This window comes from Budorcas taxicolor, chromosome 12 (assembly GCF_023091745.1).
Source record: "Budorcas taxicolor isolate Tak-1 chromosome 12, Takin1.1, whole genome shotgun sequence".
In the NCBI taxonomy this organism is placed as follows: Eukaryota; Metazoa; Chordata; class Mammalia; order Artiodactyla; family Bovidae; genus Budorcas; species Budorcas taxicolor.
This window is the reverse complement of record NC_068921.1, coordinates 86,473,533-86,482,662: the sequence shown is the minus strand read 5'-3', so window position 1 is coordinate 86,482,662 and position 9,130 is coordinate 86,473,533.

Sequence of the window (9,130 nt, the reverse complement as noted above, 5' to 3'; positions counted from 1 at the left end):
GCTGGAGTGGGGCAGAAAGGCGGGCCAACCTCGTCTGACTGCAGCGTAGGCGACATGAGTGGGCTACAAGTCTGTCGTCTTTCCCTGCCATACAGCTTAGTGGGAGTGCAAACACTAATGCCTTACTAACAAACCGTCAGACCCCAGAAAGCACAGATGGCTGGGCATGTTACGAACTACATGCGTTAATCATGAAGGTTTTGTAATCTCCTGGTGCTCGCTCACGTCATGACAGCGCAAGTTTTTATTTTTTCTGGCAAACTTGCTGGTGTCCTGTAAACAAAGTGATAACTTCAGTGAGGATTGGAGACAGAACTCTTAAATTCAAACCAATTGAACAAAATGAATACCACAAACAATGTTTTTATTTTAAGGATCTGTTAAATGTCTCGATTAACTTCTTTTTGGGCCTCCTGGTGGCTCTGCTGGTGAAGAACCCACCTGCAGTGCAGGAGGCCTGGGTCTATCCCTGGGTCGGGAAGATCCCCTGGAGAAGGGAAAGGCTACCCACTCCAGTGTTCTGGCCTGGAGAGTTCCACGGACTGTGTAGTCCATGGGGTCGCAAAGAGTCCGACGCGACTGAGCAGCTTTCACTTAACTTCTTTTTGTGAGAGACCGGTTAGAGGCATAAATCAATACAAAACTCAAACAGTGATGAGAGAGAAGAGTAATGATGATTCTGGCTGAACGGAATTCTGCTTTACTAACATAATCAAAAGAAGCTTGAAGAGTGTACTGGATAAAGGTGAAAAGCAGATGGGCCATAAGCAAAGCAGTAGATTAAATGTCTAAATCTGATGTACTTTATAAGGACACCGAGAAGCTATTGAACAGTGTAAAGTTTCCACTTTTTCCATAGTGACCTGAGGTAGTGACTGACCACGCATGCCTGCCCAGTCGTGTCTGACTCTTTGCAAGCCTGAGGCCTGTAGCCCACCAGGCTCCTCTGTCCATGGGATTCTCCAGGCAAGAATAGGCACCAACATGTACCTGGATGTCCTGGGCCTGCAGGCAGCTTCAGGTGGAGACAGATACAGACCTGTGCTTAGCGAGTTTGTGACCAAGTCAGCAATCCCCTGGTGAAATAGAATTCATGCTTTAAGGCAGGACAAGAAAAGTTACGCCTGAGATCGTCTCTGTGCCCGTGTTGTGCGGGCACGCCTGCTCCGCTGGACCAGCTTCTGTCTTTCTCCTGACACTCGGGGTGCAGGTTCGTAAAGGGGCAGCATTCCTCGCAGCCTTTAGGCGGTGATGGCAACTCGCTGCTCCTTTGTGCGTGTTTACCTGGACTGTGTGCCTGTAGTGAGCTTCATGTAAAATATCAATGCCATTTCGATGCATGGTCCTTTGTCTCTCTACTGTGTATGACGGTGCCTTTGACTTCTAACCTCTACTACGATGTTGGGTACTCGTGATAGAAATGGGCACCCATTCCCGTCTGGGGCTTCCCTGGTGGCTCAGCGGGTAAAGCGTCTTCCTGCCGTGCGGGAGACCTGGGTTTGATCCCTGGGTTAGGAAGATCCCCTGGCGAAGGGAATGGCAACCCACTCCAGTGATTTGGCCTGCAGAATCCCATGGACGGAGGACCTGATGGGCTACAGTCTGTGGGGTCACAAAGGGTCAGACACGACTGAGAGACTTCACTTCTCGTCTGTGAGCTCAGAGGGGAAGCAGTCCTTGGAGCTTCTGCTTCCGGGTTTGTAAGTCTTAGTTTTGTACAGATATAATTTCCTTTGTTCTTCTTAACCGGTCATTCACTGAACTTTAACCAACACGCCTGATCTTCAAGACAAATGCACGGCAAGACCCTGGGTTAAATGTTCTGAGGGATAGGGTGAGGATCATTGTCTTATTGTCAACCCAGCCTGGAAGGGGGGCCCCGAGGACTGAGCTGTGAGAGCTGGGGTCCTGAAGGGTTAATTCTCCTCATCATAAGCTCATTAGGGGAAAGGAGAGGGCAGGCGTTTGGGAATCACTCTTGAGGTAGACGGAGAAGGCAATGGCACCCCACTCCAGTACTCTTGCCCGGAGAATCCCAGGGACGGGGCAGCCTGGTGGGCTGCCATCTATGGCATCGCACAGAGTCGGACACGACTGAAGCGACTTAGCAGCAGCAGCAGCAGCAGCAGCAGCATGAGGCAGAATGACTTGGAGAAAAGCAGAAATAACCTAAGTGCTGAGTCACTTCAGTCAAGTCTGACTCTTTGCGACCTCACGGACCAGGGTCCTCTGTTCATAGAATTCTCCAGGCAAAAATACTGAGCTGGGTTGCCATGCCCTACTCCAAGGGATTTTCCTGACCCAGGGATCAAACTTGCAGCTCCTGAATTACAGGCGAGTTCTTTACCGATGAGCCACCAGGGAAGGCCAGAAATAAGATGGATCCTTACAAAGGCTGTCAGTAGTTAATACCGAGTTTTCTCTAAACAAGATCAGTAAATAGGCCCACAAGACATCCTCAAATAGACGTGGGGCAGATAAACAGCGGTGGGTTTTGACTGGTGTAAGGTCACCCACTAGCCTTGCTGCTGCAGTTGCTAAGTCGCTTCATTTGGAGACCCTAATAATTAGACTCTCGCTGAGGGCAGCTCAGAAAGCATGAGAGAATGGGGTTCCTTCCAAACGTCCTCTTTCCCCTTTAGACATCTAGGTATCTGAAATTTCTAGGACTATTTATCACTACTTAAAAAAAAACACACCTCTTCCAATATTACAACAATTAATATTTTTTAAAATCTTTATTATGCAAAATTTTTTAATATACATAAAATTAGAGGAAAATGTATCCATCCGTCAATTTCAATAACTATCGACTCAGTCAATCTCGAATAAGCATAATGTTTATCCTTTAATTTCTTTTTTCTCCCTCCACACCCCCAGCCCCAATCGCCTTGTGAAATTAAACACCCTTGTCTTGTTCTTGGTCTCAGAAGGAAAGTTCTCAAACTCTTAAAACTGAGGATGACGTTAACTCTGAGGTTTTCGTTGGTGGCCTTTATCAGGTTGAAGAAGTTCCCTTCCATTCCCAATTTGGTGAGTTTTTGGGTTTTTTTTAAATTGTGAAAGAGTATTGCTTTTTCTGTGTCAGCTGAGATGAAATGAAGTGAAGTGAAAGTCGCTCAGTCGTGTCCCACTCTCTGCGATCCCGTGGACCATATAGTCTATGGAACTCTCCAGGCCAGAATGCTGGAGTGGGTGGCCTTTCCCTTCTCCAGGGAATCTTCCCAACCCAGGGACAGAACCCAGGTCTCCCGCACGGCAGGCAGATTCTTTGCCAGCAGAGCTCCCAGGGAAGCCCCAGCTGAGATGACATTTGGCTTTTCTTTTTTTCTACCAAAGCGACCTGTGACGTGATGGATCTTTGCACGAGGAACAACGCTTGTGTCCTTGAGAGAAATACCGCTTGGTCACGGTGCTCAGTATTCTTACATGCTGCTAGGCTTGCTTTGCTGGTTTCGCGGAGGATTTTTGTGTTTATGTTCACGGAGGATGTTGGTCCGTAGCTTCTTTTTTCCTGTGATCAGTCTTAGTGGTTTTGGTTTCAGGTTAACACTGGCCTCGTGGAGTGAGTTAGGAAGAGTCTCTTCTCTTCCTTGGGAAGAATCTGTGAAGGACAGGTACTGACCTTCCTTCAAGTTTGGTAGAATTCACAGCGAATCCTTCTGAGTTGGGACTTTGCTTTGTGGAAAAGATTTAGTTACTAATTAAATCTCTTTGCGTAAAGTCTGTTCAAACTTTCTATAACTTCATGAATTATTTCCAGTGGTTTCTGTTTTTCTAGGAATTTGTCCATTTCAGCTAAGTTATCCAATTTTTTGTTAGAAAACTGCATTTTTTATTCACTTCTACTGTTTTTTCCACAAAAGTGCACACAGGGGAAAGCTGCCTCCTGCTTCCTGAGGCGCCGGGCTGGCTCTCCTCTCCCGGGATCCCTCCCCCGGGACCCCTCCCCAACCCCCGGCTCTGCCTCAGTGCCCCCTGCTGCCGCCCCGGGGGCCTTCAGCTCTGCTCTGGGTGGGTCGTGCTCCTTCAGACGTGGCTGTGTCACAGGGCACCGCCTGGATTCTGGAAGCTGCAGACAGCCCCAGCGGGGCCATGCCTTTTGGTGGGGCTCACGGGCACTGCAGGCCTGTTGTCAAGGCCGCCTGCCTTCCCCTGGGTCTTAACCTCAGACAGGGACGCCCTCTGGGCTTCCTCGCTCGCGCTGGCTCATCCTCACCTGCTCACGTTCAGGGCTGCGGGACGCCCTTGTCGCTTGGTTTTGCTGTGGACGTCGCTGTGGGTTGGGAAGGCCCTCAGCTTCCTTCCTGTAAAATGGCGTGAACACACCCAAAAAAGGCTGTGCAATGCGCCCCAGCAACTGCATTCCACAAGCTCCCCCCTTAATGGGGAATCCTAGTGCTGAGCTGCGGCATGGCTATGTTGCCTGTTCCATTTATTAATTTTTAAAAATGAAACAAAGATGAATGTTTTTAATGATAAAAGGTACAATTCACAAAGAAGATAGACATCCTAAACCATTCAATACCCAGCAACAAAGAAACAAAGGTACATAAAACAAAAATCAGGGGAAACAGGGAAAAGAAAGAATACATGATCATAGTGAGACGTATGAACACTTCTCCGAGAATATTTACCAAGTGCCTGCTTCATTCATGCGTAAAACTCGTGGGAAGGTATCTTTGAGTACCCCCAAAACCTGTATAGGTACAAATGAAGTTTAAAATTTAAAAAGAGTGATAAAATCATGAAACTCAAAACACTAGGCAGCAGGTATTTTCCTGGCTCACGGGCCATTTTTGTGTCATCTGAGAGAACAGTAGCTGTGTTTCTGCTTAGGTTCAGAATCCGTAAAGGAGAGCTTGAATTTTAAAATTGGAACCATAAATATTTAACTCTGACAAATTGTCCACTCATTTTTTTAATCATCAAAGTAAATCAATTAAATTTGTATTGCATGAGCTGGGGATGACCTTTCTCCAGTAAGTTTTGTTTATATTGACTACCTGACTGGTTATGACAAATTGTTCCCCTCGTTTCCTAAGGAGCTGAAATCACATTTTAATCTTCATTATGATGGTATTGATCAAGCCTGAAATTGAGCATCAAATTCAAAAGGGCTCACGTACACCTTGGTGCTGTTGAGAAGGTGTTCCCGTGGGTTGAAAAAATCCTAAAAGAGTAGCCAAACCCACAGCCTATAGGTCAAACAATATTAGCTAAATTCATACACAAAACAATCTTTTTCTGCTTGTTTTTGAAACAGCTTATACTTTATTTTATTCTGTTTTGAATACCAAAACCATTTTGTATTGGGGTATAGCTGATTAACAATGTTGTGGTAGTTTCAGGTGAACAGTGAGGAGCCTCAGTCATACTTAGACATGTATCCCTTCTCCCATATACATAAACCCCTCCCATCCCGGCCAGCACATAGCGCTGAGCAGAGTTCCCTGTGCTATGCAATAAGTTGGTTATCCATTTTAAGTACAGCAGGGTGTACATGACCTTCCCAAAGTCCCTAACTATCCCTTTCCCCTTGAGTGGAATAATGGAAGAAAAGTAAGCAGTCTTCCTGGGTCAATGTTCCTGAAGTAGTGAGAACATCTTCACGGTTTGATGTGATAATATCCGACCCTGCTCTGAGCAGGCAAGTTAAGCTCTGTGGAGTACACACGCTTTTAAAAAGAACCTCAGAAATGCACAAACAGAGACCACAGGAGGGGGTTATTCAGCTCCTGCCCTTTGCGGGAGCCTGGCCCACTCCACCTCTCGGGGTCTCCTGTGGAGACCTGCAGACAGGCTGGCCCCTCGCGGACGGTGGGCCACGTGCTTCCCTGACAGTCACGGTGGGGGGCATGGGCCGAACACCCCCCAGCCCACGGGCAGCCGCAGCGAACGGCCGCTGGGTATGGAGTGACAGCGCTGCCGTCCCACCTTCGGCTCACGCTGGCCTGGGTGGGCAGCAGCTCAGCGCCCTGAGGATTTCCTCTCCTTAACCCGTTTCCAGGCCAATGGCAGCCTCAAAGTTCAGGGCGGCGTTACGGACCCTGATAGCCCTTACCACTCAGGGTCTTGTCAAGTTTAAGTCTGGAATTACTGTGGTTGTTCGGTCGCTCAGTCGTATCCAACTCTGTGACCCCGTGGACTGCAGCGTGCCAGGCCTCCCTGTCCATCATCAGCTCCCGGAGCTCGCCCACACTCATGCCCACGAGTCGGTGATGCCCTCCAGCCATCTCACCCTCTGTCGTCCCCGTCTCCTCCCGCCCCTTGCCTCTTGAATTACCGGGAACCAACTGTGAGAAAACCAACCGGATTTGATCTTTTAAAAAGAGAGGGCTCATATCAGCTCATCTGCCGGCTTCCCCTGCACCGAAGCGGTGGTCCCTCCCAGGCTCTCCCAGGCGTGCCCTGGGCTCTGCCGGCCAGTCTTGGTGGTCGTCATGGCTGACGTCCTGGAGGCACCTCCAGTGTCCCTGTGCACACCCCCATTACCCGGCAGCCCAAGTTGCTCGGGTGCGGCTTCGACAGGTGGACTGCGCGCTTGCTGTTTGAATGCTCAAGGCCGCCTGCACCACTGCTTTGCCGAGCTCTCTACTTTCTGAAGCGTGTCATTTTTCACCTTCCAAACCTCATACTACATGAGAGCGAGTGAGGCTCTGGTTACTCTACGTGAGCGCTTTCTGTTTCATCCTGGGGTCACCCCTGAGAATTTCCATGCTCAGATCTGCATTAGTTTATCATAACCCTCTCGGTTTCTCCTGTATGCGTCTTGAATAGGAATTTGGGTGCCCAGAGACTCTTCCAGACGGTGAGGTGTGAGGTGTTCACGCTGTGTGTGAATCCGCTGCATCTCAGGATGACGTGGGTGCTGGTCTGTGGGTCCACCGTCAGCTCGGTGTCCTGCCTGGAGGGCGGCCTCTGGGGGGGCTGCTGCAGGCTGGGGCGGGGGGCAAAAGCGGAGAGACAGATTTCGGCACAGCTCTCCACCATTTTCTTCTCTCCCTCTCACATGCAAACATCAGGTGAGAATAATATTGTGTTCTCTCCTACATCCAAGCGTAAAGTCTGTTATCTCCCCCTGGGGAGTCTTGTCCCACACGGGGTCTCCGTATTTCTGCCCTGTGCTAGGGGGATCTACACACACACAGAGAGTATGTGTTATATTATGAGGGTTCCACTAGGCACCCCCACCTTTCTTGGCTGTAGGTATCAAATTTCCACTTTATTTCCTGTAACTGACTCTAAGCACCTTCCATCAAGCTACCTGAAGAAAAACCACTAATTGAGGGGGAAAGAAAGCCTGAAAGCTGATCCCTTTTACTCTGTTCTCTCAAAAGCCAACGTTAAAAAAGACAAACCTAAACACAGTGGCATTTGCAGGTGTGACTCTGAAGCCGCTCGTCAGGGCCCTGAATTATTTAAGATGCGGAATTAAAGCTTCAGCCAGGAGCCCAGAGTCCTGATCCATCCACAGGGGTGCTTTGCCAGTGCTTGAGCCCCACTAGGGCCTCTTTCAAGGAGCCCTTGAGCTCAAAGGGCCCTGAGACAGCCTGGGCAGCTGAGAGCCCTCCACGGCGGGCTCCTGCTGGGACGCCTGGGGACACATGCTCCCCGCCCTGTCACAGCCACCGAGGGCCGGGCCCGGTGGGAGGATCGCCTGGAGGAGCTGCAGGAGTCAGTCCAGGCTCCGGGGGGCTTGAGGGTCAGGGGGTGGGAACCCCGGGGTCCCTGGGCTGGAAGGGGGTCCATCTCACAGAGCCCCTCGGGGCAGGGCCTGTGGAGACGGTGTCCCCAGAGCCCCGCATCAGCAGCAGCCCCACCGCCACGCTCGAGGCCCGCCCCTCCATCTGCCGTGAGCAGCAACATGGAGCCTCCCTCCCTGCCCCTCCCCCAGGATGAGGGCCTGGGGCCCCAGTCTCTCCCCACTAGGATGAGGGCCTGGGGCCCCAGTCTCTCCCCACTAGGATGAGGGCCTGGGGCCCCAGTCTCTCCCCACTAGGATGAGGGCCTGGGGCCTCAGTCTCTCCCCCCTCAGGATGAGGGCCTGGGGTCTCAGTTCCCTAGCACCCTCAACCCTGAGGATGAGGGTCTGGGGCCTCAGTCTTTCCCCCACCGCAGGATGAGGGCCTGGGGCCTCAGTCTCTCCCCCTGCAGGATGAGGGCCTGGAGCCTCAGTCTCAGACAAGACTTTAGAGGAGAACGTGCCCAGGCTGCGTCCCCAGGCCGCCTCCTCTGTGATGCGGAGGCTGTGGAACCCCAGCGCCCAGTGGTTCTGCGGCGGTTACAGGAAACAGGCCAGGACAGGAGATGCTCTGCCCGCAACCTCACAGATGGGCCAGGAGGCCTCAGGCCCGCGCCCGCCCCGTCCTCGGCAGTGCGGCTGCATTTGCTGACCTTGACCTAAGCCGGCAGAGGGAAGAGAGTGTCCTCTGGTGGGGGCGGGGGTGTCCACGGCTCCAGGGAGCGGCCCCCTCTGCCTGTCCAGAGCCCGGGGAGGGTCCTGGCTCACCGCGTGCCCCCAGCCACAGCCGAACAGCAGCCCACCCCCAGGCCCCAGCTGTGGTCCCTCCTCGCGCTGAGCTGAGGTCTGAGTCTCTGCATCATTTCAGCTCCAACAGATAAAAGCGGACCACTGTTCTCTAATGAATCAACAGACACAGGATTCACGGAGGACACGCTCTGTAGGGAAACAAAGATGTCATTCCCGCTCATGGCCCCCACCCCCGCGCCAGCGCAGACACTGACTCTTGGTCCTTCACAGGGCAATTTGCTACTACATGCTATTACTACCGTAGAAAAACCTGCTTTCAGGAAAGGCACAAAATAAGTCTATGCCTTTTTTTCCAGGAGTCGAAACAGTACAGGATGCTTCCCCATATCTCCAGGGTCAAACCTTGAGAGCAGTGAGGTCGGCCTTGTGTTTGCACTGAGTTCTGATGGTTCAGTTCCTTGTCTGAATGATCTCAGACACCCTGCGGGGCAGACTGAGATGCCTCTCTCTCCGTGCTGGGAGAATCAAGGCTCGGGGGGTCAGGGGGCCCCAGGACCCACCCAGCCAGGTGGGAGCCTGGTCAAGATTCGCTGGGTACCCCCGTCCCCACCACGTGGGCCATAGGGCAGTTCCAGG